The sequence below is a fragment of the Pristiophorus japonicus genome, unplaced genomic scaffold (genome assembly GCF_044704955.1).
Source record: "Pristiophorus japonicus isolate sPriJap1 unplaced genomic scaffold, sPriJap1.hap1 HAP1_SCAFFOLD_58, whole genome shotgun sequence".
NCBI classification, from domain to species: Eukaryota; Metazoa; Chordata; class Chondrichthyes; family Pristiophoridae; genus Pristiophorus; species Pristiophorus japonicus.
The window spans coordinates 3,158,091-3,185,628 of record NW_027254488.1 but is presented as its reverse complement, the minus strand read 5'-3'; the positions used below and the strand labels follow the sequence as shown (position 1 = coordinate 3,185,628).

Below are 27,538 nucleotides of genomic sequence, written 5' to 3'. Positions count from 1 at the left end.
TCAGCTTCTAAAACGGAAGTTAGGCAAAAAAATCCAGTAATACCATATTTGACATTTTGAAATTCAATAATAAATACAAATTCTACAAAAGGGGAGCAGAAATTAGGATGGGAACAGTGAAGAGTTAATTTTGTTGTGAAGATTTCAAGTACCACTGGTTAAGAAAGGGTGCAACAAAATGCGATACGTTTAAAACAAAAAGTTAAATCTGATCTCTTTTAAAAAATAAAACGAAAAGGTTTGGAAAAAATGACGTAATGTACGAATAAATAAGTGCTGAAAAAAAAAGTGTTTGCGATGGAAAAAGACATAACTTACTAAATACTAGTTGATATTGGCTGTGAAAAAGATATTGGTTTAATTGGGAAAAGGAAAAAAAAATGGAGGAGGTAAAAGACACTCTCCATTGATAATGATTTTAAATTACGAGAAAGTTTCACTGCAGTTTGAAAAGATTTCCAGAATGGACGTTGTTAATCAAGAAAAGTCCCAAACAGTCTAAACAAGCAGGAGGGTTTTGAAAATAACGAGGAGAAAAGATCTAAGCTATGCGAACTCAGCAGAGAGAGATATTAAACACAAGATTTGCGCAATGAACGGGACCGTTAAAAAATAAACGAAATGTTAGCATGTATACAGCTTGTGTGAAAATTGGATTTCAGTCAACAAAATAGCTATTAAAAATGTGTGCTCTCATTTTAAAAAAAATCTTAGGCAAGTACTTGAATTAGATGTACAGGAAAAAATTGGAGTTAATCTAAAATGCTGTCTTTCCCGATGACAAGATTTTTATTATGACCACTTTACTAATGATTTCTGCTGTTTTACCGGATTCCTAATATCTAAGCAAGTTTAGAAGACACAAAGATTTGGATGATTACGCGAAGTCACGTAATGACATCAGGCCTTCTTACAAACCTGTAAAGGAGTTAACCCTTTCCATTGACAGCTGTTTTACACTGGACCTTACGAATTTGAATTTCTTCCGAAAATAAAGAAGACTCACCTGACAGACTGTGGAAATGGTGGGATAGTCAGAATAAAAATAAAACAGAACTAGCTGGTCAAGAGTTAAAAGCTAAGATAAATAAGCTGGAAGAGATTTAAAAAACAGGAGCAGACGGATAGTGCAGTGTGCAGCCAAAGCACTATCACCTATGGCAATCGAGCCAATGTACCCCACGGTGGGTAGGTGTAGTCCACAAACCCAACCTAACAGTAAAGCACACTGCGATGTTTGGAGGAATAGTGGTGGCATTGGTGTTGATTAGAGTTTGGATAATATTTAGATGGGTCATCGTGCAGGCTCGAGCACAGCAGGCTCAAATACAAAACCAACGGCAGCCCAGACAGGGACATGAAGTGATCGAGATGGTACGACTATAAAGAATATGGATAACCTAACCCTTACTTCCGATTCCACAGAGTGACCGCGACACAAGTAGACCAGAACCTATCACCTGGTGACGCCCAGGCTATCTGTTTAAAATTTGCAGATACAACCATCACCGAAATGGGACCGCAGTGCTGACTTCGACTCTGGGGACTCATGATACTGGGAACCTTGAGGCCCACACAAGCACTGGATAATACAGACCGACTACGAGAGGTACAGCACACGCAAGAAAGACACAACTGCACCAACTATGGGGTTTTGTTTACTTTGACTGACGAAATATGCATTCCAGCAGCCAAGGACTGGAGCAAGGACAGAACTTATTTTAACGCGTGGCTGCAAATGAATCCGGATAAGAATAGAGTATGTGTGCGATGCTCCACGGGTACAAGAAGCAGTTGCATTAGACGAAGGGAGGCCGGGGGGGCCCGATGAATGTACCTTTGGAATAATTTGCGCGCCTCCTGCCCAGCCACAACCCTTAGTCACCCACAAAGAGCGGGTGGGGCTGTGTGGATACTATGAGGAGGTAGAGGCTGCCGCAATATCATTGTATGTATGCTTCTCACCCCCTCCGACACCGCGCCCCATAAGAACCACTACACTCCCCATGGAATTGCCATGTCCAACAATTATAAGGGGACGGGAAAATGGGATTGTGCTGTCCAAAGAGGGTGAACTATTGTATGATAATGTCAAGCATGAAATTGTGCCTGTCCTGATCAATATCTCAGGTATACAGATGCTGGAATATTGTACAGAACAGGCAAGAAATATGTATAATGTATTAAGTAAAATTGTAATGCAGCAGGCTGCCGATACCATGGGTGCCAGTAGATTCCGAGGACAGGAGCCAGTTCATAGGACTAATAGGGAAATAGTTAATGATGTTGCGACCGGTTTTAATGCTGGAACCACCATAGTAAACTCACTGGACATACAAAGGCTAAATGAAAGGGTGGAGCAGCTTAAAGGGGTGATGAAGGGATTATTGGAACGGGCAGAGCAGACTCAGGAAGGTCAATCCGAACTTGGAAGAGAGGGTGCTGAAATCCAATTGGATGGCCTCTCGGTCCTGGAAGCTCAGGCAAAAACAATCAATCACCTTATCAACAGAGAGAGAGAAGATACCACAAAACTTAGACAGGGACAACTCTGTCACGCTTATGGCCTATGGATGGTGGGACAGATACGACACAACCTCGATCATATCCAAAGGGGGGAGTTGCCAGACTGGATAGACAGCCCACATCTGGCTCAGTTGGCCAAACTGAAGGGGACACTGGGTAATTGCACTCTGAAGGGACTAACCAGAGTATGCCCAGTGATCCCAAACTGCCGAATGGGCAAAGCTGCCGGAGTGGGAATAGCCCTGATGATACCTATAGTCACACAAGATTCAGGACCGTTTCCCCTTTATCAACTGTAGAATATCGGGATCATACGGGAAAACACCTCCCGCCATTACTATCTGACCGCAGCCCCTGCTGTCCGCAGAGACAACACACTCTATGGGATCGCCCTGACGGGATGCAAGCAGACGGGTGACATTACGGTGTGCCCTCACCCGGTGGGACAGGGAGAACTAGTCGAATGTGGATTTAATCCAACCGATGGATGTGTATTGGAAATAGTACCTGCCCCCACACATTTTGCCAGAACAGATTACGGGGGCAAAGGAAAATACTGTGTCTCTACCACGGTACATTTATATTGGTACAATGGCTTACAATGCCAGATCTCGCAACCAAACTTTTGCTTCACAGCCCTATGACCTCACAATAGGACAAGCCCACATTATCCAGGTGAGACACCGAGGCCCAAAATCATTAACGCCATCGATCAGCTCCACGATCACCTGCAGGGTTATGACGAGCCAGAGCAGGCCCCTATCCCACATTTAGTTGCAGTATTAAGGGAACTAAGACTCAGAGTAGGCCAGTGTGTCAGACTCTACCACCAACTACAGACAAAGATTGAAATACTGGAGAAGGATACTGACCAAGAGTTACAAAACCAGAGTTGGTGGAGGAGGGTCAGGGACTGGAGCATGAACGTAAACATCCACTCCTGGATTGGAATAATATCACACAAACTGGTAGAGATACAGCTGGTCTTAGCACTAACATGGAGAGTCATGGCCTGTTGATCCTGCAGGCATTATGCACGACAAAGGAGTATCAGGACAAGGGCTCAAGTAAATAACGTGACTTGTCCAGCAGAGGGACAGGGGAATCTGAACTATATCAATTTGATCGAAGCAACTGGGACTTCTGGCACCACGTGGCTGGCCAGCACGTTGAGGCAGGAAGTACCGGGTGGTACATAAAAATATAAGTCGAGCAACAAATTATGTTGTCGGTTAAAGGAGACTAGGATTAGTCCATTACCGAAAGGGGGGATTGTTGTAGGGCAAAGGCAAAGGCACCTGCTGAATATATGTATGCATATATGTATGTGTAAAATGGTAGACAGATATAAAATGGCTGCCAGGGATTCTGCAAAGCACTAGGGGAATTCAGCTAATATTTAGCTTGACAACATTTTTGGGTAGCTGATGACACTGCAGTTCCGTGTACAGGAACACTGGAAAGAGCGAGCTCAGCAGAACATCCTTAATCAACAAACCACAGAAACGATGTCCCAGCAGAATACTGAACAAAGAAATTCCTGTGACTGTGTAAGGATAAGGAGGTTAGGTGCAGACAGAACGCAAGGACAGTAGAGATAAGGGGATCTGGAGAATCTCACGAGGCCATGAATAAGGCCCAGCTAAAACATGAGGTGCCTGGGGGCCAATTCCATTGGCCCAGTGGAATCGATTTATAATTTATAGTCCTTAAGATTGGATTGTGTCCTGCCGACATGGGCTAAGTAATTGTAATGAACTGTTGTAAAACATATAAATATCGATGAATTTCTTTGTTCGGTGGAGTGGAGTGCCTGAGTTGGACCAGAGGCTCTCTCCCCGCAGGTGTAATATAGGCCATTTTGGCATTGGAACCGACCCGAGTGTCGAGTGATTCTTCCAGGAAAAGATTTGTGCTAACATAACCCGTGCTGTACCAGCCCTGGGAGAGATTGATGGGACAGTGTAGAGGGAGCTTTACTCTGTATCTAACCCCGTGCTGTACCAGACCTGGGAGAGATTGATGGGACAGTGTAGAGGGAGAGTTACTCTGTATCTAACCCCGTGCTGTACCTGCCCTGGGAGAGATTGATGGGACAGTGTAGAGGGAGCTTCACTCTGTATCTAACCCCGTGCTGTACCAGCCCTGGGAGAGATTGATGGGACAGTGTAGAGGGAGCTTTACTCTGTATCTAACCCCGTGCTGTACCTGTCCTGGGAGAGATTGATGCGACAGTGTAGAGGGAGCTTTACTCTGTATCTAACCCCGTGCTGGATCTGTCCTGGGAGAGATTGATGGTACAGTGGAGAGGGAGATTTATTCTGTATCTAACCCATGCTGTACTTGCCCTGGGAGGGTTTGATGGGACAGGTTAGAGGAAGCTTTACTGTATATCTTAGATGGGCTGTATCTGCTCTGTGAGTCTTTGATGGGACAATATTGGGGGAGCTTTAATCTGTATATAACACATACTGTACCTGCCCTTGGTGGGTTTGATGTGACAGTGTCGAGGAAGCTTTAGTCTGTACCTGTCCTCTGAGTTTTGATGAGACATTGTAGAGGGGGCTTTAATCTGTATCTAATCCATACTGTACCTGCCCTGACGGGTTTGATGGGACAGTATAGTGGGAGCTTTGCTCTGTATCTATCCTGTGCTGTGCCTGCCCTGGGAGGGTTTGATGGGACAGTGCAGAGGGAGATTTAAACAGGTGCTGCACTGTAATGTATATATGCCCGGGTTTACCTGCCACCAGGGGGACCGACCGTCGAAGGTCATTGGGCCACAGGCACACACATGCAACTCTTGTATATAAAGAAAGCCTCCATGTTTAATCCTTTGTTCGAGAGCTAGAAATGTACGGTCAGGATGCACCTGATTGAGTTCACGGTAGTAAGCCTGCTGAGTTATTGCATATGCACCATGCATCTTCCCCTGGAATAGTTTGATGGGGCTGTGTAGCGGGAGATTTATGTTGGAACTAATTTGTGCTGTACATGCCCTGAGAGTTTGATGGGACAATGTAGAGGGAGCTTTCCTCTGCATCTAACCCCGTGGTGCATCTGCCCTTGGAGCGTTTGATGGGACAGTTTAGAAGAATCTTTACTCTGTATTTAATGCATGCTGTACCTGCCCTTGGAGAGTTTCATGGGACAGTATTGAGGGAGCTTTACTCTGTATTTTACCCATTCTGTACCAGCCCTGAGAGTGTCGATGGGTCAGTGCAGAGGGAGCATTACTCTGTATCTAACCCGTTCTGTACCAGCCCTGGGAGTGTTGATGGGTCAGTGCAGAGGGAGCATTACTCTGTATCTAACACGTACTGTACCTGCCCTGGGTGAGCTTGATGGGACAGTGTAGAGGGAGTTTTACTTTGTATCTAACACGGGCTGTATCTGTCCTGAGAGGGTTTGATGGGACAGTGTCGAAGGAGCATTACTCTGTGTCTAACACGTGCTGTAACTGTCCTGGGAGGCTTTGATGTGACTGTGTAGTGGTAGCTTTACTCTTTATTTCACATTATTGTCCTTTTAAATCCACTTGTTTCACACCGAAATAAATCGTAACCGTGATGTGAATTTAACGCCACGTGATTCTTTGAAATCATCTTTAAATGATTGGGTAAAACCACTCCTTATGCCATCGAAAAACAGCTTTGATTCCAGGTCTTGGCGATAACTTTTGTAACACCATTTTTAAATTCAAAACCTTATAAAATTGATGACATGCAGCCAACGTGCAAAAGCAAGAATTCTTTTAATCACCGTTAATTAGCCGATAATCTTCTTCAGAATGAAATAAATAATAATATAATTACTGAGGAACAGTGTTATCTTCAATCATTCATTTTCTCTTTACATGTGATGAAGTTTTATCCCTGTCTCATTTACACGCTGTATGAGAATGGTTTAAAATTGTAAGTGTTTCTGACTCAGTTGTAAAACCATTGATTGTGTGTGCGTCTATTCTTGATAGGTGGAGCACTTGAGACCGAAGTTCCAGTTCTATGAGCCCAAGTTTCCACACGATAAGAAACGGGTGCCCCTCCGAGCTGGGCGCCCGTTTTTCGCGCCTAAAACGGTGCCTAAAAAAAACCTTGCGGTTCTGGAGCGTTCTGCAGCTCCTTGTCTGCCTGGCGCAGCGCCCAGGGGGGCGGAGCCTACACTCGCGCCGATTTTGTAAGTGGGAGGGGGCGAATACTATTTAAATTAGTTTTTTTCCTGCCGGCAACGCTACGCGTGCACTTTGCAGCGTTCGCGCATGCTCAGTGTGAAAAAAACATTGGCACTCGGCCATTTTTGTAGTTCTTTGCAGCTGGTTAATTTTTGAACATTTTTTAAATAAAAGCACATTGCCATTAGCACATCAGCCTTCTCACTGTCTCCTTCCCCCCCACCGCGGGAAGAACGGGCGCCTCTTACCCACCCCTGCAGGAAAAACGGGCGCCTCCTCTCCCCTCCCCCACCCCCCGCGGGAAGAACGGGCGCCTCTTACCCACCCCGCGGGAAGAACGGGCGCCTCCTCTTCCCTCCCCCCACCCCCCGCGGGAAGAACGGGTGCCTCCTAACCCCCCGGCGGGAAAGAAAGGGCACCTCCCCCCTCCCCCGCGGGAAGAACGGGCGCCTCCTACCCCCCCGCGGGAAGAACGGGCGCCTCATACCCCGCCCCCTGCGGGAAAGAACGGGCGCCTCCTACCCCCACCGCGGAAAGAACGGGCGCCTCAGGCTGACTGCAGCATTCTCCGTGCCTGAAGCACTTTCACACAGGTAGGAAGATGGTTTATTTAATCTTATCTTTGCTCATAAATGTTTATTCAGGTTGGATTTATTTGTATAATATTTGTAGAAGTATAAATAAGGATTTATTGCACAATTTAATGACTTCCCTTCCCACCCCACCTCGTTCTGGGCGCCTAATTTGTAACCTACGTCTGATTTTTTAATGTGTAGAACAGGTTTTTTCAGTTCTACAAAAATCTTCACTTGCTACATTCTAACTTAGTTTGGAGTACGTTTTCACTGTGGAAACTTTCAAATCAGGCGTCAGTGGCCGGACACGCACCCTTTTGAAGATAAAATTCTGTTCCAAAGTAGAACTGTTCTACCTGACTGGAACAGCAGAAAAAAAAATGTGGAGAATTGCGATTTCTCAGATCGTCCGTTCTCCACCAGTTGCTCCCAAAAATCAGGCGCAAATCATGTGGAAACTTGGGCCCCAGAAATGTATCAATAGAATCAATTTCCACCAGTTTCTTTAAACCCAATCACATAATTTATTTCTAGTGGGCTGAATGGAGTAATATGATCCATGTAAAACATTGTTATCGTTTTACTTGAACTGAATGCTCATAAAATATTGGAGTGGGAACTAACTGGATAATAGCACTGCTGGCAACATTTGTGGAAAATATTCATGCTGCCAAAACGGACAATGACAACCTGGGACTGTGCGGCACCGAACACTCGGGAAAAAACAGTTAAAGGCTTCGTCCCTGGGTGGGCTCGAACCACCAACCTTTCGGTTAACAGCCGAACGCGCTAACCCATTGCGCCACAGAGACTGATGGAAGTATAATGTGCACGACATCACAAACCAGGGTGTCAGTCAGTGAAAGCTTCAGATTGCTCCGACCTGGATGGAACTTGTCCACTCTCAGTTGTACTTTTCCCAAATAAATGGAGAGACATTCATTGTGGATGCGTGGAAGCAGTCTGGTTCCGCACACTGCAGACACTTCCATGTCACCACCAACCAGCTCTCCCACAACCGGTGTGATCTACCTTCCAGCCTTCCGGTGCCTTGTCTGTGACAAAGTATTCTGATTGTCCCGAAGCCGGTATTAGGTTTGAATTCCTTTTCAGCTCCTGACTGCAGATATTCCTGTGATTAAACGGGAACTAAATGTTTACAGGGACAGTTGGATTCACCGTTTCTTTGCTTGGTGAAATTTCAAAGATTGAAAGCGACGCACATCAACCCCAAACGTCCCGTGAGATGGAAGCCCAGTTGCTGTTTCAAGCTTGAATGCAGGTACAAGCAGAACTTATTCAAAGAAATTCCAAGTCCCTGAGACGCCTGATTATTTGCACCAAACTCTTTGCAAAGAGTTGAGGTTCATGTTTGGTGATCTGGGCACATCTTTCCCCAAACTACAACACTTCAAACATAACTCAATGGCTGTAAAGCGCTTTGGGGCATCATGAGTTCCTGAAAGGCGCTGCAGATATGCAAGTCCTTCTTTGCAAAAGTTCGATGCAATTTAAAAATTTGCGAGCAATATCAGGGCTCCTCTGGGACCCCTCGTAAATTTCAATTAACAATTCCGAAGGGAGAATCACAGCCCGAGACCAACGAGCCAACTGTTGACAAACGTGAAGATAAGGTGTAACCATTTCAAAGCATTTTTTTGTTTGTCACTATTCAGAACATAAGAACTTAAGAACTAGGAGCAGGAGTAGGCCATATGGCCCCTCGAGCCTGTTCCGCCATTTAATATGATCATGGCTGATCCGATCATGGACTCAAGTCCACATCCCTGCCCGTTCCCCATAAGCCTTATTCCCTTATCAGTTAAGAAGCTATCTCTGTCTTAAATTTATTTAATGTCGTGGCTTTCTCAGCTCTCTGAGGCAGTGAGTTCGACAGATTTACAACCCTCTGAGAGAAGAAATTCCTCCTCATCACAGATTTAAATGGGTGGCCCCTTATTCTGAGATTATGCCCCCTAGTTTTAGTCTCCCCTATCAGTGGAACCATCCTCTCTGCATCCACCTTATCAAGCTCCCTCATTACCTTATACGTTTCGATAAGATCACCTCTCATTCTTCTGAATTCCAATGAGTAGAGGCCCAACCTACTCAACATTTTCTCATAAGTCAACCACTCATCTCCGGAGTCAACCCAGTGAACCTTCTCTGAACTGCCTCCAAAGCAAGTATATCCTTTCGTAAATATTGTAAGTGTTTGTGATCCTCGCCCAATTGCCAGACGGACGTTTTGAATCGTCCCCACCTTACGAAAGTTCTAGATCTGGGAATTATTATTCAGAGTGTAAATTAAATGAGTCACGGAAAGGGATGCTTCGGTAATACATCGTAGTATATTTATTTTGTCTAACATACACTGTCTAAAACATGCACTGCTAAATGAAATCACTGTCTCTGTGGAGAATAAAATCCCGGTTCCAAACAACATACATACAGTACAGAAATGAACCTAGTAACACGCAGTAATTCCCTGGTGGATTCTAACCCCACCCCTACCAATGAATTACCCTCCCCAGAATAGCCCTGAAAAGCTTCACTTCTGAGAAAACCCTGAGCCCTTACCCAGCTGGCCTGGGATATCTGGTTACTGGCTTGGGACACTCGCGACCATGTTCACCAACACACGCAGCCGGTTTCCTTGCTCAGCTCAGCTGTGGGAAGTCACTGCCTGGTCTTCAGTCTCGGTGGCTTCTTCTGCAGTACTGCGGCCCCTTCCTCTGGTACATCGATCGGTGGAGTGAGAGCAAGAGCGAGAGGGGGCTCTCTCTAGACACAAGCTGCAAGCTGCAAGCTCCAAGCTTCACACCAAGCTCCAAGCTAAAAATAAAGTGGAAAGCACCCTGTCTTACTGGGAGTCTTGCTACCCCTATCTTTCCCGCCAATCTTTAAAACCCCTTTGTTTCTAAGCACGGGTACTTCGTCAGTGATGGGCCATCCCACCCATGAATTGGGCTGATGGCCCTTAGTCTGGGCATCTCTCTGAGCCTTTTTGTTGGGAAAGACCCAGCTCCTCCTTGGCTGGCCAGGCTGGTGGGTTCATTGTTCTCTGTCTCCTTCTGAGATGGAGGTGAGAAGTGCTTTTACAAATTAGAGTGGCTTTGTCAGTGGCCCCCCTTCCTGGCCGACAGCTCTTTTGTCAATGGATGACTGACAGGTCTTTTGTCCCAGCTAACTTTCATGCGGTCTCTGGAGTTTTAACAAAACCAGCTTTTTCACATATCTGCGCAGGGTGTCCCCAGCACAGGGAAAATAGCCTCAGAAAAATAAAATCCACAAAATATTCTCAACTGAGTCCATTCTTTAAACAGAAACATTGCGATCTCTTCATTCTGCTCTGCTAATTATCGACCTTGCCACGTAAAAAGTGCGTTGGCATTGCAATGCATTAATGTAAAATGAATGTAAAGAAAATGCAACGTTTTGTCGAGTGCAAAACATGCAGTGTCTGCATTTCAAAAAGCATTGCTTTTATTCATCCTGCGGAATGCATATTGCACAGATAATCTCAGCACACATTGTGCAAGCAAAGGCAGCATTAGACAACAAAGTGATGTGTCCTCCGCTGATTTGGAGCAGATAACTGACGGTTGAGCACACAATTTGATAACTCGACTTGTCGATCAAGCATCAATGAAAAAGGCAACAAAACTGCCCACCAGCACCAGGTGTCTTTCACTTGTTTGTCCCAAATTTGCAGCAGCTGGGACAACAAGACTTTAGGTTTCACCAAGATTTGAACTCAGATCACTGGATTTAAAGTCAAGAGAGCTCACCATTACACCATGGAACCAACTACGCCAAAACCTTTGAAACATACTTCGTCACAGACAAGGCACTGGAAGGCTGGAAAGTAGATCACACCGATTGTGGGAGAGCTGGTTGGTGACATGAAAGTGTCTGCAGTGTGCGGGACCAGACTGCTTCCACACATCCACAATGAATGTCCCACCCTTTACTTGGGAAAAGTACAACTGAGAGTGGATAAGTTCCATCCCGGTCAGAGCAATCTGAAGCTTTAACTGACTGACACCCTGGTTTTGCATGTCTTGCAGTGTGTATCTGTGGCGCAATGGTTTAGTGCATTCGGCTGGTAACTGAAAGGTGGGTAATCCAAACCCATCTCCGGGCGAAGCTTTTAATGTTTTTCCCCGAGGATTCGGTGCCGCACAGTTCCGGGTTGTCATTGTGCATTTTGGCTGCACGAATATATTCCGCAAACATTGCCAGCTGTGCTGTTATCCAGTGAGTTCCCACTCCAATACTTTTATGAGCATTCAGCACAAGTAAAATGAAAACAATTGTTTACATGGATCATGTTCCTCCATCTAGTCCAATCAAAATAAATTATTTTATTGGGTTTAAAGGAACTGGTGAAAATTGATTCTGTTGATACATATATCGAACTGGAACTTTGGTCTCAAGTGCTCCTCCTATCAAGAATAGACACACACACAATCAATGGTTTTACAACTGAGTCATGAACACTTACAATTTCTCATACAGCATGTCAATGAGATAGGGATAAAAATTCATCACATGTAAAGAGAAAATGAATGATTAAAGATACTAGTGTCCCTCAGTAACTATATTATTATTTATTTCATCCTGAAAAAGGTGATCGGTTATTTAACTGTGATTAAATGAATTGTTATGTTTTCATATTAGCTGCATGTCGTCAATTTTATAAGGTTTTGAATTGAAAAAAGCTGATACAGAAGTTACCGCCCTGACCTGGAATCGAAGCTGTTTTTCGGTGGTATAAGGGGTGGTTTTACCCAATCATTTAAAGGTGATTTCAAAGAATCACGTGACGTTAAATTCAGATCAAGATTACGATGTGTTTCGGTGTGAAACAAGTGGATTGAAAAGAATATTAATGACACCAAGCATTACGATGCAGCGATGCAGCAATGCAGCGTTCCTTGGTGGTCCAGTGATTAGGATTCGGCGCTCTCACCACCGCGGCCCTGGGTCGATTTCCGGCCAGGGAAATTGCACTTCCATCAAAATTAAAACCTTAGAAGAAAGAGTTACATGCATCTCATGTGAAAAAAAGATTCATTGATTTAAACATCATTAATTAATCCATTGTAGAACTTCAATCATTTATTTTGCCCTGTGTACGTGAGGAACGTTTATCCCGACCTCATTGTATTTTAGGAGCATGGTCGAGCCCCGGTATCTCCACCTGTGAAAGTAGGAAACTGCTGGAAATACACAAAGGGTAGCCTTTGACAAACAATTAAACCAAGGTTACAGACTCTCTTCCTTCCCGTACCCTTTGCGGAACACTTGTTCCCCTTTAATTTTACAGACTGACTGAGTTCACTAACCACGGGGAGAGAGTAGGTGCCTCCGCGGCCCCACTGTGCTAACATGGAAGATAACACGATGGGGATGTGGGATGTGGGGCGGTGGGTGGGGATCAGTGACATGTTTGTGTAAAGGGCAGCGGAGGAGAAGGATTGACAGCTGTCAGTGAGGGACAGAAGTTGTTTAAGGTGAGCCAACACATTCCCGATCAGCACAGAAGGCATTCACTGGTCAGCTGCCCTCTGCTGTACTTCTGGTCAGAGTGGTTTCCGCAGTGGAGCCGTTATCACGTTTGCTTTCCACGTGAAAGGATCCCGCACAGAAATATTATGTTAAAACTTGCTCTGGATGAACAACCATGGGCGTGTTTATTCTGCTGTCAAAAGGGCGACAGTGGCTTCTCCCTTATTCTTTAATTGCCCTTTATTTCACTTCACTAAATAGATATATTTGAGTGAGAGAAATTGTTCCAGAGTGTCGCCCACTTCATCTTTTGTTCCCTTTTAAACACATAAAAAGAGGCCGGTGGAATAAATACAGAAAACAAAGCCGAGGGATACAGACAAGAGGAAGAGAGAAGGGGAAATACTGTCCCCACCCAGAACTAATGCAGAAACCCCTCTGCTGCGCTCGGGGTGGCCACCCACAGCCTGGATACACTAACGTCCCAACAGCTCATTGACTGTCGGAGTGGGACCGTGCGGCGCTTCAGAAGACAGGACGAAAAAGCAAATTCACTGATTCAGTCCCATGTGCTTCTCTGACTGACACCGGGGAAACGGTGAGACAGATTTTGAAGCATAGGTCTGGTTATTGTGAAACAGCAAAGAAAATATGAAGTCTGGAATGAAATTATTTAATGTGTATCCTGCTCGTTTAGTGGTTAGGCATTCACAGAGGGAGCCCGAGTTCGGAAAGTAACTTTTTAATTCAAACTTTTTTCAAATAATTGCATGCAATTAATTAAACTCTGTGGGAGATGGGGTGATTAAAACATCACCGATCGGAAAGGAATTGCCCGCGGGAAGCCTCCAACCGGAATTTTTGGGCCAATATTCCCACCCGGATTGTTTTGCAGACTTACAGTCAATACTTCAATAACTGAACTGTAATAATTTCAGGAGCTTTCATCATAGATGATATTTTACACCCTATCTGACTTAACACACTCTGAATTTTTGAAATTGGTTTAAAATGTTCATTGCTCAGAAGACAAGGAACCTGGGGTACGCCAGGCCAGTGCACCACAAGGCCAGAGCGGTGCCGTACGTGATGTGGGAAAAAATAAAGGCGAATTGGACCGCCTGCTGAGGGAAGGCATCATCTTGCCAGTCGAATTCAGTGACTGGGCGAGCCCGATTGTATCGGTGCTCAAGGCGGTTGGGTCGGTCAGGATATATGCTGATTACAAAGGCCACCATCAATCGGGGGTCACTCCAAGACCAGGACCCGTTATCGAAAGCGGAGGACCTCTTTCCGACACTATCCGGTGGCAAAGTTTTTTCAAAATTGGACCTGACCTCAGCTTACATGACCCAGGAGCTGGCGAGAGAGTTGAAAAAGCTGACCACCATCACGACACACAAGGGGTTGTTTGAGTACAACAGATGTCCGTTCGGGATTAGCTTGGCCGCCGCGATCTTCCAACGAAATATGGAAAGCCTCCTCAAGTCGATTCCAGGGACGGTGGTTTTTCAGGACGACATCCTCATCACGGGTTACGATACTGAAGAACATCTCCACAACCTGGAGGAGGTGCGACGCAGACTGGACCGGGTAGGACTGCGACTGAAAAAGGCGAAGTGCATCTTCCTATCTCCAGAGGTAGAATTCCTGAGGATGAGGGTAGGAGTAGACGGGATGAGCCCTACTGTGTCCAAGACGGAAGCGATCCAGAGAGCACCCAGACCCGTAACACGACGGAGCTGCGTTTGTTCCTGGGGCTCCCCAACTATTTGGGAACTTTCTTCCCAAATTGAGCACGCTGCTAGAGCCGCTTCACGTGCTCCTAAGCAAAGGTCGCGAATGGGTCTGGGGGGACAGCCAGGAAAGGGCTTTTAATAGACCACACAATTTGTGATGTTCCAACAATCTGTTAACACGATATGACCCATGTAAGAAACTTGTGTTAACGTGCGATGCGTCGTCCTATGGTGTCGGGTGTGTGTTGCAGCAGGTCAATGCCAAGGGTCAGTTACAGCTGGTAGCTTATGCCTCCAGAAGTCTGTCCCAGGCCGAAAGTTGCTACGGGATGATAGAAAAGGAGGCGCTCGCATGTGTATATTCGGTAAAGAAAATGCACCAGTACCTGTTTGGCAGGAAATTTGAGCTGGAGACAGATCACAAACCCCTCACGTCACTTTTGGCCGACAACAAGGCCATAAATGCAAACTTATCGGCCCGCATACAGAGGTGGGCACTCACGTTAGCCACCTTTGACTACACAATTCGGCACAGACCGGGCACAGAAAACTGCGCCGATGCACTCAATAGGCTCCCACTAGCCACCACTGAGGGGGCTGCCGAGCATGCTGGTGAGATGGTCATGGCTGTTGAAGCTTACACAAGCGATGGCTCACCCGTGACAGCCCGTCAGATTAAAGTCTGGACAAATAGAGAGCCTAGTCAAGAAATGTGTCCTGAATGGGGACTGGGCAGCCACGTACAGGGCATGCCCTGAGGAATTTAAACAATTTCACAGGGGCAGGAATGAACTCTCGATTCAGGCCGATTGCCGACTGTGGCGAACCCGCGTAGTCATGCCCCAGATGGGCAGATTGGTGTTCATCAGAGAACTCCACAATGAGCATCCGGGCATTGTCATGATGAAGGCAATTGCCAGGTCACACGTTTGGTGGCCAGGGATAGATGCAGATCTGGAAGTTTGTGTTCGCAGGTGCAACACGTGTGCCCAGCTGGGCAATGCACCCAGGGTAACCCCCCTTAGCCCCTGGCCATGGCCCGCCAAGCCTTGGTCACGCATCCATGATGACTACGCAGGTCCTTCCATCGGAAAAATGATTTTGGTTGCAGTAGAAACCCATTCCAAATGAATCGAGTGTGACATTTTAAATTCAAGCACATCCTCTGCCACGGTAGAAAGTCTACGGGCAATGTTCGCCGCCCACGGTCTACCAGACATCTTGGTCAGCGACAATGGCCCGTGCTTCACAAGCACTGAATTCCAGGACTTCATGGCAGGCAATGGAATTAACCATGTCAGAAAGGCACCGTTCAAGCCAGCCTCAAATGGCCAGACAGAGCGAAAAGTGCAGATAATCAAACAGGGGATGCTCAGAATCCAAGGGGGTTTCCTACAAAGCCACTTATCACGCCTCCTGTTGGCCAATAGATCCCGATCACACTCGCTCACAGGGGTTCCACCCGCAGGGCTGCTAATGATAAGGACGCTCAAAACCCGTTATTCTTTATACACCCCACCATGAAAGAAATTGTTGAGAGCAGGCGCCAATCACAATATAACTACGATGGCAGGAATGCGAGGGCTCGATATATTGGTGTAAACGACCCTGTTGTTGTCCATAACTACACTGCAGGGCCTAAATGGCTCGCAGGCACTGTGATTGCCAAAGAGGGCAATAGGATTCTGCAGTTAAACTTACCAATGGACAAATCTGCCGCAAACACGTGGATCAAACTAAAAGGAGGTTCAGCAACCCCATAGTAGAAGCAGAGGAAGAACACGATATAGAGTTCACTCCAGCACAGGTGACCGAACACCGGAACCAAAGGGAGGAGAGCCCAGTCACTGTGGGCAGTCCGGACAGGCCTGAGGCACCGCAAACAGCAGACACGCAGGCCAGCGCCCAACAACCGGAGCCCCAACTCAGGCGCTATACAAGAGAGCGTAAACCACCAGAGAGACTCAACCTGTGATCCCAAAAAGACTTTGGCGTAGGAGGTGATGTCATGTATTCAACCAGCATTGCAACCCATGTATAAACTGACAAGTTGTACACTGTGAGAACAATGACCACTCGGTGGTGAACTTGTGGGAGACACTCCTAACCTGGACATTCAGGTATAAAAGGGGAAGCTCCACTCACTTCCATCAGTTGTGCGCTAAGGAATAAAGGACAGGTCACAGACTGACCTTCTCTCAAGCATTGGCCTCGTGTGCATTTATACTGTACAGGAAGGACGTATCACTTATGACTCCAGGAATCCGGTGCAACTTTTGTTCAAATTAACAGGAGCAACTATTTCACAGAAAAACTCTTCTCTAACATAATGTTTTTAGATCATGCACTGGTCGATCATTCTTCGGTGCAAAGTGGATGAACTGACCATTCCCCACATTGAACCCCAGTAATCACAGTCAATGGGATATTTAATAGAGATTTTCAGAATTATGGGGAAACTGTTTCCAGAGGACACAGACATAAGATAATTGGAAAAAGGAAAAATCCGGGGCGGGGGATGTGGGGTGAGGAGATGTATTTTTACCTGCTCCTGATCCTTACATGTTTATGATCTTATGACCTTCCACAGAAGAACAAACGCAACCCTGAGCATGTATGAGGAGAAAGCTCCAGAAAATATTCAATATTCCCACCCGGTGAGCTTTCGCGTGTGAGGCGAACGTGTTAACCGCTACACTGCGGAAACATATCCACTTTCAGCACCAGGTCAGAATGAAATGTTAAGCGAGCAGGTTTACTGCTGAATCCCACTTTAAAGGAATTGGTCGTGGTGCCAAGCAAATGGGTTTTGCTCAATACCGAAAAGGAAGAAGTGTGATTCGAACCCGCACTTCCAGAAAAAACTACAAACTGAACACAGCACCTGAGACCGCTCGGCCATCCTGACTATTTCATGCTGTATGTGGCCATCTGCAGGTTGATGTTTCAATTTATTTCACAGCAAATATATTCTAAAATAATGTTTCTGCCTGTGTTTGAACATGAGACCGTTTGAGTGTGAGAAACTAAGATGATAACCGCGACAATACGGAAACCCCTGTTTAACTTCCTGCCCAGAGAGAAGTGTGAAGCCAGAAGGTGTAATTCTGAATCCCTTTCTGTGAAAAAATCATTACACAAACATTTCTCTGACCGAAGCTGCACATGTCAAAAATGTTGCTTTCAAAGTCGTTAAACTCCCAACTTTCTGTGCCCCTCGAATCTTCTGAATCAGAAAGCTCTAGTTGTACCGACTCAATCCATAAATAACAAATAAAAACAGAATTGCTGGAAATCTCAGCTGGTCAGACAGCATCAGCGTTCTTACCAGGAGACTAAGCTCGCCTTCGATTGTTCATCGACAGCAAGTTTAAACATAATATAGAATCATGGAACGGTTACAGCACGGAAGTAGTTCATTCGGCCTGTCGAGCCCGTGCCGACTCTCAGCTAGTCCCACTCCTTCGGCCTTTACCCGTACCCCTGAGATATTTTTCCTTCAGATACTTATCCAAATCCATTTTGAAAGATAAGATTAATTCTGCCTCTGCCACCCTTTCAGGCAGCGCATTCCGGATCTTAACCACTCGCTGCCAAATGGCCTCCTCCTGTTCCTATGTTCCTGTGTAGAAAGTCTGGGAAACACGAGATCAATTCCTGCCACTCTCACAGCCTTCCTAAATATAGCACCGTCATTCTATTCTCGTAAAACCAGCTCCTGAAGTATCGGCCAGCTGTGTTGGTTGGAGCTCTGGTTATGTTCCTTAGACAACATCTACAACCGTGTGTCTGTAGTGTAGCGGTTATCATGTTCCCCAAACACACCAAAGGTCCCCGGGTGGAATCACTTTGAAAAAATTAAAATGGAGCGAATGGCCGACTCCTGTTCCTAATTCTTACGTTCTTATGATCTTATGTCCTTTCACTGGAGAACAATCTCTCCCCTAAACATGCATGAGGAGAAAGTTCCAACAAAATATTTCCACCCGGTGAGCTTTCCCGTGTGTGAGGTGAACGTGTTAAACGCTACACTGCGGACACATCTCCACTTGCAGCACCAGGTCAGACGGAAATGATAAGCGAGCAGCTGAACTGCTGAATCCCACTTTTAAGGACTTTGTCGTGGTGTCAGAACAAATTCTGGGTGAGCCTCCAATTGCCGGCGAAGTTTGAACTTGCGGTTAGAACTTTTGCAAAGAATGACTGCATTTTTACGTGGCCTTTCAACAACTCAGGATATCCCCAAGTGATTTAAAGGCAATGAAGTACCAATGGAACCTTGCTATGTGGGGAAAGATGTGCCCCAATCACCCCACACGCATCTGAACTCTTTCAGAAGTAAGAGAGTGTGTAACCTGGGTCTATAACATAAAGTAATGGGCTCATTAACTATTAAAGCCCATTATTAATCCTCTCACACACCTCAATTATGTTTATGCAATGCATCGATGGAAACTTCAATAACTGAACTTTACTGAGTTAAGGAACTTCAATCATTGATCAAGTTTTATCCTCTATCTGATTTTACACACACTGTATTTTAGGAGAGTGAGTTAAAATGCCCATCGCTCATGATACAAGGAACCTGGGGCTACTTTTTAAAATGTATTCCACAGAAAAATATTCGCCAAAATAATGTTTCTGTCCGTGCTCAAACCGAGGATAGTTCACATGTGCAGCGAAGGTGATAACCGTTACACGACGGAAACCTCTGCTTGCACCTCGAAAAAAAGCATCCTGCAGCGCTGCCTCACTTCCCAGCAGCAGATCAAAGCCACAAACAGACCCATCGATTATTCCCACTTCCCCACCTCCACAGATACTGCCCGACCTGCTGAGTGTTTCCAGCATTTTCTGTTTTTACTGAATACACAAACACGGGTATTAGTTCAAAATCAAACTGGAGGTGGTCACACACAGATTGAACAGAGCCAGAGAGACAGACAGGATCGGGAAACACAGGGAAATGGGACGGAACCAACAGGCGCCTCACCGACAGGGAACGTGATTTACATAATCCTTGCTAGCTCAGTAGATACAGCATAAGGCTTTTAATCTCAGAGTTATGGGTTTGAGCCCCAGGTTGGGTGAATCGTTATCGTTAAATTTTATGCCGCTTTCTCGGGCAAACTTCATTAATTAACTGATCAGCTTCTTTTGCACAGTGAAAGTAATGTTAACTGAGGGAGAGTCGATAATTGAATAATTGGTTCTGTGTTTTGCATGTTAACTGTTAAACCATATCCCATTTTACACACTGCACTTCAGGCATCTGATTCAGAATGTTTATTGTAACATGAATGTGTCCCTGGGGAAACAGTGAGACAGGTTTTAGAGCAAGGGTCTGGTTATTGTGAAACAGCAAACACAATATCAATTCCGGAAGAACAACAGCTAAATTAACTGATTTGAACACACAGCCTCGTGATCGGGAGTTAGACCCGTAACCGTTGCACCACGATGTCCAGATTCTACAACAGTCCCAGCGGATCGGAAGGTAGAAAATGTAACATCGCTATTCAAGAAAGGAGGGAGAGAGAAAACCGGGAACTACAGGACAGTTAGTCTGACATCAGTCATCGGGAAAATGCTGTAATCCATTGTTAAAGAAGTGGTGTCAGAGCACTTCGAAAATTATAACATGATTTGACAGAGTCAACATGGTGTTATGTAAATGTTATGGGCAGGATCAGAAAATAATCAAATAAGACTAATGTTAACCTGGCCTTCATATCTCGCGAACTCGATCACCAGCAAGTGATCAGGAAGGCCAATGGAATCTTGGCATTGATTGCAAAGGGGATGGAGTATAAAAGCAGGGCAATCTTGCTCCAGTTATACAGGGTATTGTTGAGACAACACCTGGAATACTGCGTGCACTTTTGTTTTCCATATTTACGAAAGGATATACTTGCTCTGGAGGCAGTTCAGAGAAGGTTCACTCGGTCGATTCCGAAGTTGAGGGGGTTGACTTCTGAGCAAAGGTTGTTTAGATTGGGCCTCTACTCATTGGAATTCAGAAGAATGGGTGGTGATCTTATCCAAATGTATAAGATTATGAGGGGGCTTGACAAGGTGGATGCAGAGAGGATGTTTCCACTGGTGGGGGAGACTAGAACTAGATCTTAAAATAAGGGGCCGCCCATTTAAAACTGAGATGGGGAGAAATTTCTTCCCTCAGAGGATTGTAAATCTGTGGAATTCGCTGTCTCAGAGAGCTGTGGAAGCTGGGACATTGAATATATTTAAGACAGAAATCGATAATTTCTTAAACGATAAGGCGATAAGGGGTTATGGGGAGCGGGCAGGGAAGTGGAGCTGAGTGAATGATCAGATCAGCCATGATCTTATTGAATGGCGGAGCAGGCTCGAGGGGCAGTGTGGCCAACTCCTGCTCCTATTTCTTATGTTTGTATAACTGGAACACAAGGGGACAGATGTTGTGTGCAGCTACACAAAGCCCTGGTTGGACCTCACTTGGGGGACTGTGTTCAGTTCTGGTACCGCACAGGCAGCATCTGCTTTTTTGCCAGGAGACGAAACTCGCCTCCGATTGTTCATCCACAGCAAGTTTAAACATAATGTTCCCGCCCGGGATAGAACCAGGAAATTTTCACATGTAAAGTAAACATGATAACCACTACACTAGAGAAACCTCTGTTACAAGGAACACAACAGAGGGGAGCTGAACAGTGAGCTCCCTCGGTGCTGATCAGGACCGATGCTGATGTGGAAGCAAGTCATCCTCGACTCCGGGGGATTGCCTCAGAAGAAGAGAGGAGGATCAGGAATGTGTTGGCTCACCTTAAACAACTTCTGTCCCACACTGAAAGCTCTCAATCCTCTCCTCCGCTGCCCTTTACAGAAATGTCACGTAATTACCACCCACCATGTTCACTTCCACACCCTCACAGTGGGCCACAGAGACTCCTGCCGTCTCCCCGCGATCAGCAAACTCACCCAGTTTGTAAAATTACAACCGGAACAAGTGTCCCGCAAAGGGCAGGAGAAGCCAGAGAGTCTGTAAACTCAGTGTGTCACAGAAAGTAACGGGGTTATTAACGGTGATTACAGCAATTCATCATCATCATAGGCAGTCCCTCGAAATCGAGGAAGACTTGCTTCCACTCTAAAAGTGAGTTCTCAGGTGACTGAACCGTCCAATACATGAATTACAGTCTCTGTCACAGGTTGGACAGACCGTGGTTGAAGGAAAGGGTGGGTGGGACTGGTTTGCCACACGCTCCTTCCGCTGCCTGTGCATGTGTTCTGCATGCTCTCGGCGATGAGACTCGAGGTGCACAGCACCCTCCAGATGCTCTACCTCCACTGAGGGTGGTCTTTATCCAGGGACTCCCAGCTGTTGGTGGGGATGTTGCATTTTATGAAGTGGCTTTGAGGGTCCTTCAAACGATTCCACTGCTCACCTGGGGCTCGCTTGCCGTGCAGGAGTTCCGAGTAGAGCGCTTGCTTTTGGAGTCTTGTGTCAGGCATGCGAACAATGTGGCCCGTCCAAAGGAGCTGGTCGAGTGTGGTCAGTGCTTCGATGCTGGGGATGTTGTCCTGATTGAGGACGCGAATGTTGGCGCATCTGTCCTCCGAGGGGATTTGCTGGATTTTGCAGAAACATCATTGGTGGTATTTCTCCAGCGACTTGAGGTGCCCACTGTATAAGGTCAATGTCTCTGAGCTATACAGGAGGACGGGTCTCACTACAGCCCTGTAGACCATGAGCTTAGTGGCAGATTTGAGGGCCTGATCTTCGAACACTCTCTTCCTCAGGCGGCCGAAGGCTGCACTGGCGCACTGGAGGCAGTGTTGAACCTCGTCATCGATGCCTGCCCTCGCTGATAATAGGCTCCCGAGGTATGCAATTATTAATCCTCTCACAGACCTCAATTATTTTCATGCGATAAACTGATTGAGAATAGAAAGAGGGTTAGTGCTCGGGATCTTAACCACTCGATCACCAAGGAAAAATTATGGTAATGGTATAATTTATAAATATATATCTATATTAATAGAATCATAGAATCAGAAAGTTTCAGCACAGAGTGAGGCCATTTCGGCCCATCGTGTCACCGCCGGCCGACAAAGAGCTATCCAGCCTAATCCCACTTTCCAGCTCTCGGTCCAGAGCTCTGTAGGTTGTGGCACTTTAAGTGCACATCCACGTATCTTTTAAATGTGGTGAAGGTCCCTCCCTCTACCACCCTTTCAGGCATTGAGTTCCAGACCCCCACCACCCTCTGGGTGATGAAATGTCCCCTCATATCTCCTCTAAACCTCCCCCAATTACTTTAATTCTACGCCCCCTGGTTGTTGACCCCTCTGCCAAGGGAAACAGGACCTTCCGATCCATTCTATCCAGGCCCCTCAATTTTATACACCTCAATCAGGTCTCCGCTCAGACACCTCTGTTGCAAAGAAAACAGTTTCAGCATCTCCAAACTATCCTCATCGCCAAAATTCTCCGGACCAGGCAACATTCTAGTAAATCTGCTCTGCACCCTTTCCAGTGAAATCACATCTTTCCTGTTATGTGGTGACCAGAACTGCACGCAGTACTCCAGCTGTGGTGTAGCCAGTGTTTTGTACAGTTCAACCATAACCTCCTTGCTCTTGTACTCCCTGTCTTGACTTATAAAGGCAAGTATTACCTATGCCTTCTTAACCACATTAATTACCTGGCCTGCTACCTTCAGGGATCTGCGGACCTGCACTCCAAGGTCCCTTTATTCCTCTACACTTTTCAGTGTCGTACCATTTAATGTGTATTCCCTTGCCTTGTTAAACATCCCCAACTGCATTGCCTCACACTTATCTGGATTGAATTCCATTTGCCACAGTTCTGCCCACCTGACCAGTACATTGATCATCAACATCACAGGCGGTCCCTCGATCGAGGATGATTTGCTTCCATGAGTTCAGAGGTGTTTCGATGAAGGACCCGATGTTCCAGTCCTGAATCCAATTGAGGGGGTGGAAGATGACTTTGTGTGGATTTTTTTAACGTGGGGTGACCGTTGCACATTAGCCACCACACGGGCTTGACAGAGCTGTGTCTTGGTCCAGTGGCAAGGGTTAACCAAGACGACAGGAGACCAGCTCTGCTGCACGGACCCAGTGCCCACACATATCGCAGTGTGGGCTGGGCCCGTGCTGCCCCTGGGCCCTCGGCTCTTCTGGGCCCTGTCCCCTCATCTGTCGCACCTCCTCCACGATCAGTCGCCGCTCCTCCACCATAAACATTCACCGCATCTCGCCACAAACACTCACCGCTCATCCGCCCCGACCTTCCCACTCCTCTCTACCTGGGCCCTGCCGATGTTCCTGCTCACGCTCCAAAATGGCGACCTGGGTTTTGATGACGTCACCCAGACGCCCATTTCAAAAACGTCGGTATTTGTTTAAATACCTTAAAAATGTTAACATATATGTAATAAAGCTTGAAGCACCTCCCGGAATTCCTTATAAGATGTGATTTTGGTTTGTTGATCCAGATTCCAGAATCGATGGAGAGATGTTACCCGTGGTATAAGGTGGTGTGGCTGGATTCCGATGGACTGCATGGATAGCTTACCAACTTCGCTTGTTGTTTTAGTATCATCGCGCTGGTCCCTCGGAGAACAGTGTGAACTGGTGGGAGGATCAATGTGGCCAGGATTCGTGTCCTGGTCAATATTTATCCCTCAATCAACATCACAGAGACAGATGATCTGGTCATCATCACACTGCTGCCTATAGGAGCCTGCCGTGTGCAAATTGGCGGCTGTGTCTCCCACACTACAAGAGTGACCGCACTTCAAAAAGTACTTCATTGGCTGCAAAGCGCCTTGAAACATCCATTGATATCTTCCTGTAGTCCGCCACTTTCTTCTTCATTATCAACCACTCAGCCTGTTTTAGTGTCATCTGCAAACTTCTTACTCATACCCTCAACATTTCAGTCCAAACCATTGATGTATACCACAAAAAGCAAGGGATCCAGCACTGAGCCCTGCGGAATCCCACTGGATCACAAAATCACCCATCAACCATTACGCTTTGATTCCTGCCTCTGAACAAATTTTGGACCCAACTTGCCACTTTGCCCTTGAATCCCATGGGCTTTTACATTCGTAACCAGTCTGCCAAGTGCGACCTTGTCAAAAGCTTTGCTAAAGTGCATATACATTACATCATACCACTGCCCTCATCAACCCTCCTGGTTACCTCCTCGAAAAATGCAATCAACTTAGTCAGACATGACCTTCCCTTGACAAATTCATGTTGACTATCCTTGATTAATCCATGTCTTTCCAAATGAAGATTTATCCTGTCCCTCAGGATTTTTACAAATAATTGTAAAAGGTTCGGCTGGCCAGCCTGTATTTACTCAATCCCTTTCTCCCTTTTTAAACAAAGGTACAACGTTAGCAGTGCTCCAATCCTCTGGTCCCGCACCTGTAGCCAGTGAGGATTGGACAATGGTGGTCAGAGCCTCTGCCATTTCCTCTTTTGCTGCTCTTATCAGCCTGAGATACATTTCATCCGGGCCTGGGGATTTATCCACTTTCGAAGCTGCTAAACCACCAATACTTCCTCTCTCACTATGTTTATTTCATTTAATATTTCACACTTCTCCACCCTCATTCCAAAGTCCAAATCCCCCTTCTCTTTTGTGAAATCAGATGCAAAGTATTCATTCAGAATCCTACCCACGTCTTCTGCCTCAGCGTACAGATTCCCTTTATGGACTCTAATAGGCCCCACTCTTTCTCTACTTATCATCATGCTCTTAATGTATTTGTAAAACATCTTTGGGTTTTACCAGATTTAATTGCCAACATTCTCTCATGCTCTCTCTTTGTTTTCCTGATATATTTTTTAATTGCACCTCTGCACCTCTAGAGTTTCTGCAGTATTGAGTTATCGGTATTTGTCATAAGCTTCCCTTTTTTTCGTTAACTTTCCCTGTATGTCCCTGACATGCCGGGAGCTCTAGATTTGTTAGTCCCACCTTTGTTTTAAGGGAACATACTTGCTCTGTCCCCTCAGGATCTCCTCCGTGAATGCCTTCCACTGCTCTGACACTGATTTACCAGCAAGTAGCCGTTCTCAGTCAACTTTGCGAAATTCCTTCTCAGCTCAGCAAAATTGGCTTTACCCCAATTGAGAACTTTTATTCCTGGTCCCCTTTGTCCTTTTCCATAACTACCCTAAACCTTACTGAGTCTGATCACTCGCACCAAAATGCTCTCCCACTGATACCCCTTCTACCTGCCCCTCTTCGATCACAAGACCCAGTCCAGAACCGCCCCTCCCTTGATGGGCTTGTTACATACTGGATAAAGAATTTCTCCTGAATGCATTTTAGGAATTCATCCACCATCTGTACCATTCACACTATCATTTTCCCAGTTAATATTCGGGTCGTTAAAATCCTCCACTATTTCAGCTCTATAGGTTTTGCACTTCTCAACAATCTGCCCATATATTTGTTCTTCTATCTCCCTCTAACTGCCTGGGGGTCAAAAGTGCACTCCCAGTAGTGTGATCGCCCCTTTTTTGTTCTTTAATTCAACCCACATGGCCTCGTTTGATGACCCCTCTAACACATCTTTCCCTTTCACAGCTGCAGGATCCGTCAATAATCTCTCACAACTCAACTGAAAGCAGCTGGAATGTGCAGCTTTGAGATGGGCTTTCTGCATCGTCAGGGCTGGAAACTGTAGAGTTTGAATGTGTACCGAACTGTACAGAGCATTCAGTAAATATAGCAGGACTGGGAGACATTATGGTTTGTTAATACTGAACAAGAAATGCACATTATTCAATGCTTCGCATATTTAATTGAGCACGTTTTCAGCTGGTTTTGAAACGGGAACTTTTTCCATGTTAAGCGAATGTGATGACCACTACACTACGGAACCCACGCTTTCAAAGCAGACTGCAACCTGAATGCAGCAACTTAGACCGCTCAGCCATCCTGACTGCTCAATATTATGTGTGGCCACCTGCAGTTTGATTTTGAACTTTTGTGTCCTGTCACATGAAGTAAATGAGGACAGCAGGCGTATCTCTGCCTGACACCGGGGAAACAGTGAGACAGACCTTGGAGCAAGGGTCTGGTTATTGCGAAACAGCAAAGAAAATATTAATTCTGGAATAACCCAAAAGGACAGGAACCTCAACATGATTTAAACACGCAACTTTCTGATCAAGAGGCAGACACACCACCGCTGCACCACGAGGCCTAAACACTGAGTCTGAGATGTTCGTCTATATGAAGGTTCTGCAATAAACGGTGATTTAAAATCCCCGCCCATTCCCACCGGGTGTCAGAAGCTGCGCTCACCTGCCAGTCACCATATGTTTATTTGTTAAACTTTTGTGTTGCTTTCACGGGATAGCATCATTAATTAACCCATCACCTTCTTTTGCACAATGAAAGAAATGTTAACTGAGGGAGAGTTGATACTTTAATCAATAAATGCTGGAAATCTCAGCAGGTCAGGCAGCATTTGCTCGGAGACGAAACTCGGCTCAGATTGTTCATCCACAGCAAGTTTAAACATAATGCTCCCAGTTGGGATCGAACCAGGGACCTTACACATATAAAGCAAACGTGACAACCACTACACTACGGAAACCTCTGGCAAAGCATTTCCAACAGAGGGGAGCTGACCAGTGAGCTCCCTCTGTGCTGAAGCAGCCCTGAACAAGCACCTGGACTGAAAATTTCCAGAGTAATAACTTGCAACTGGAGCATCTAACAGTAAGGACGGCCGAGCGGTCTGAGGCGCTGCTTTCATTAAATTATGATAATTTAATGATAATTTCATTAAATTATCAATTCTCCCTCAGTTCGCATTTTTATCATTGTGCAAAAGAAGATCATGGGTTCATTAATGATATTGACCCGCGAAAGCAATATAAAAGTTTAATGAAAAGTAATCGCCCAACGTGGGGCTCGAACCCACGACCCTGAGATTAAGAGTCTCATGCTCTACCGACTGAGCTAGCCGGGC

General features: G+C 45.9%; 2 non-coding genes across 2 annotated transcripts; both read right to left on the bottom strand.

Annotated features, from left to right (window-relative positions):
* Positions 1 to 8,010: 8,010 nt before the first annotated feature.
* On the bottom strand, positions 8,011 to 8,084 carry trnan-guu (transfer RNA asparagine (anticodon GUU)). The gene has a single exon. It is a non-coding gene; the product is annotated as a tRNA-Asn (tRNA).
* A 19,381-nt stretch (positions 8,085 to 27,465) lies between these two features.
* On the bottom strand, positions 27,466 to 27,538 carry trnak-cuu (transfer RNA lysine (anticodon CUU)). The gene has a single exon. It is a non-coding gene; the product is annotated as a tRNA-Lys (tRNA).